Here is a 4,048-nt window from a genome sequence, read left to right on the forward strand (position 1 = left end):
AGCCGCCCCCTGCCGGCCGCGCGGGCTTGGGAGCGGCTTCCGGAGTCCGAGCGGGCGCTGAGCTGGGGGCGCGCGCCTAACGGCTTTGCGGGCTGAGAGGTCGGAGGCTGCGAGTGTCGCTGCTGAAGGCTGTGGTGGACCCGGCTGGGTCGCGGATTCTGAGCTACATCTCGGGTTTGGGGGTGGATCGCGGGTTTGGGGCTGGGTGAGGGTGGAAAGGCCACGAGGAGCCGCGGGGGCTCAGGAGCCGGTGGTGGGCGTCTGAGGAGAAGTCGCCCCATGAAGAAGCTCTTCAGCTTCGGGAGACGCGTGGGCCGGGCGGTCCTGGGCTCCATCGACCACGAGTACGCGGTGCCGGGTACCACACCAGGGACGCGGAACTGCGGAAGATCCGCAGGGCGGCCCTCAAGGGCGACGCCGCGGAGGTGGAGCGCCGCCTGGCGCGCAGGAGCCGGGACGTGGATGCCCAGGACAGGTAGCGGGGGCTCAGCCGCGGCGGGACGGGGTCCCCAGGCCCGGCTTCCCCGCAGCCCCTGGGACGGGAGCCTTGGAGAGCGCTGGGCACCCTCGGAGCAGCGGAGCCAAACGGAGCCTCCGCTGCTTTCCATCGCTGGCAATTCCCCGCCTGGAGCACTTGGTGGAGAAGTTGAGTGATTTAACCCACAAAGTTAAGCATATACACGTTTAAAACATGGGGTCGTGGAGGTGCTTGATGAGAGCTCATTCCCATGTCCAAAATACCATGAGTCATGTTCAGTAGGCGGAAAGTTCTCAGGTAAAAGCCTGTGTCGGTTTCACATGCGAATCCACCCAGGTAGATAGCTTCTTTACTGGAGCTTCTTAGAGCGACACATGGAAGTGGGAGGTGGGTTCCTTGAACGGGAAGACTCAGTTTTCTCAAAGCATGAGCTCTTTCCATGTTTATCAGTTTTACATAAACCGAATGAAAATATCAAGGATTTATCATTTTTGCATGACACCTGCTGTCTTACTATTGTGATGACATTTAAAAATTTTTATAAGAGTGAAAAAAAGACTTGCTCCTCTAGATATCAAAATGTGCTATTAATTCCCACAATTATTTACTAACAGCTGAAAAGACATAAATACATGGAACAGAATGGAAATCCAGAAACACTGAAATATATGTAAGATATAGATGTAAGGATTGATAATGGTAACATTTCAGATGAGTAGGAAGGGTTGAGTTATTAATAAAATGCCTGCTCTTTGAAGAAAACTAATGAAATTTTATGTCACAAAAATGAGTTCCTGATGGAATACAGATTGAAATTTTTACATATGCAAAATGAGAAAAGTACCAGAAGAAAACACAAATGCTTATTTATACAGGTACATTTTACATTGCCAAAGGCCTTCCTAAGAATGACCTCACAAGCAGGCATTCTGAAGGTTGATTTAGCAAACTAAAAATTAAAACCCCCAGGCCAGGCGCAGTGGCTCATGCCTGTAATCCCAGCACTTTCGGAGGCTGAGGTGGGCGGATCATGAGGTCAGGAGATCGAGACCATCCTGGCTAACACAGTGAAACCCCATCTCTACTAAAAATACAAAAAATGAACCTGGCATGGTGGCACGCACCTGTAGTCCCAGCTACTCGGGAGGCTGAGGCAGGAGAATCACTTGAACCTGGGAGATGGAGGTTGCAGTGAGCCAAGATCACACCACTGCACTCCAGCCTGGGTGGCAGAGCATGACTCTGCCTCAAAAAAAAAAAAAAAATTAAAACCCCCCTGTGTATCAGAAAAAAATTAACAAACGATAACATACTTGAAAAATATTTACTATGTATATGTTTTTACTGATATATATATATATATAAATAGATATTCAGATGAAAAGTGTATCTTCATCCTACAGGGAATTTACTTTCTATTATATATATTATGATATATAACTGATTATACATATAAAAAATTGTATATAATACTGATATAATATGTTATATATCGGTTATATATATACAGATATAAAGCACATCTTTATTTTATAGGGAATTCTTTCAAATCAAATCAACAAGAAAAGAACTCTAAAAGTGAGCAAAGTACTTTTTTGCAGACCCAGAAGTTACTTATATACATAGGAAAAAATCCTTAGTGTTTCTCGTAAAAGAATTTAAGTTAAAAGAGGAATGATACTGTTTTCAATCCACAATGTTTGTGAGAATAAACAACAGTGGTACTTATACTGCTGCTTAAAGTTTAAGTTGCTGATGACTTTTCAAATAGATAATTTGGTGGTAATTACCACATTCAAAAAATGTATATGCCATTTACCCATCGATTCCATTGTACTGAAATACCTTTAGAAAATAGAGATACATGTACTTTGTTTTTCTCAGCATTTATGTTAAAAAGAACCCTCAGAATGTGTCCTATAAATAAGTTTCAGTTGTATCCATAGGATGCAGTAATATGTGACCATTGAAAGTGACAATAGATATAGAAGTATGGGAGGTTCCCTTGATGCCAGGAGTTTGAGACCAGCCTGGGCAACAAAGCAAGATTCTTTCTACAAAGTTTTTTTATAATTAGCTGAGCATGCTGGTGTACTCCTGTGGTCCCAGCTACTCAGGAGGCTGAGGCAGGAGGATCACTTGAGCCTAGGAGTTCCAGGCTGCAGTGAGGCAATATATGAAATATATGTAATACACCATTACACTCCAGCCTGGGCAACAGAGCAAGACCCGGTCTCAAAAAAAACAACAACAATCTAACAATTATTGAGTTGTTGCTTGTTCTAGAAATGGTTCTAAATACTTTACATAGATTCCCATTTAAGCATCACAATGGCGTCCTGTGAGCTAGCTGCTATTATCATCTTTATTTTATTAATGAGGAAAATGAGGCACAGAAAGGCTAAGCAATACCTGGTACGTCACTGAGTTCAAAGTAGAACTCAAGCTCCAGCTGAACTGAATCCAAACACCAAGCTCATTCTGTCCAAATAGGCTGCTGTTTCATTAAGGGAGTGAGCAGTAAGAGCTAATAAATGTTGTACTTCCTTTTTTTTTTTTTTTTTTTTTTTGACAGAGTCTCGCTCTGTCGCCTAGGCTGGAGTGCAGTGGCGCGATCTCGTCTCACTGCAAACTCCGCCTCCCGGGTTCACGCCATTCTCCTGCCTCAGCCTCCCGAGTAGCTGGGACTACAGGCGCCCGCCATCTCGCCCGGCTAATTTTTTTTTTTGTATTTTTAGTAGAGACGGAGTTTCACCGTGGTCTCGATCTCCTGACCTCGTGATCCGCCCGCCTCGGCCTCCCAAAGTGCTGGGATTACAAGCGGGAGCCACTGCGCCCAGCCAAATGTTGTAATTTCTTCAAAAGAAAATTATTTGTTTTGAAGGCAGACGAATGCTCTTCAATGTTTACAATTACATGAACCATTATAGGTTTTGAGAGACTGCACTACAATTTCCTGAAAACTCCTCTCGCTCTCCTAGGACTGCTCTACATTTGGCCTGTGCCCATGGCCATGTGGAAGCGGTCACTCTTGCTGAGCAAAAAATGCCAGATCGACATCTGTGACAGACTAAGCAGGGTGCCTTTAATGAAGGTATACAGTAGCCAGCTCTTCTGGCATGAAATAGATGTCACTAAATACATAGAATTAAAATGAATTTATCTCGTTTAAATAGAACTAGTTGGTGAAACCTGTGGAATATGTATTTTGAATTCTTAGAATTTATAATCTAAGTTTTCTCCTGTATAAGGTGTGCAATATTGAGTGGCCGGTCCGATCAGCCACACAGCAGCACCGACGGGCCTGCCCGCCCTTTCCAAACTTGAGGCTCTGTCCACCAAATGCACACTGATAAATCTTCCCATCTTCAGTTCTGCTAAATGGCAAGCCATAATTTTCTAGCTGTGAAAGATAAACAAAAACCTTGTTACCTTAAAGGAGTCAAGATATTCACAACTAATCTACACTAAACAACTTTAACACAAATCTGCAAACCCAAAGTAAACTATTTTATGAACATGTCAACACTTCATCAAAGAGAAGCTTTTCTTGTTACATGTAATGCATAG

General features: G+C 43.9%; 1 pseudogene; it reads left to right on the forward strand.

Moving 5' to 3' along the window:
* Nucleotides 1-279: 279 nt before the first annotated feature.
* Nucleotides 280-3,635, forward strand: LOC100584250 (annotated as a pseudogene).
* The last annotated feature ends 413 nt before the right edge of the window (nucleotides 3,636-4,048 follow it).

This window comes from Nomascus leucogenys, unplaced genomic scaffold, assembly GCF_006542625.1.
Source record: "Nomascus leucogenys isolate Asia unplaced genomic scaffold, Asia_NLE_v1 001633F_31547_qpd_obj, whole genome shotgun sequence".
NCBI classification, from domain to species: domain Eukaryota; kingdom Metazoa; phylum Chordata; class Mammalia; order Primates; family Hylobatidae; genus Nomascus; species Nomascus leucogenys.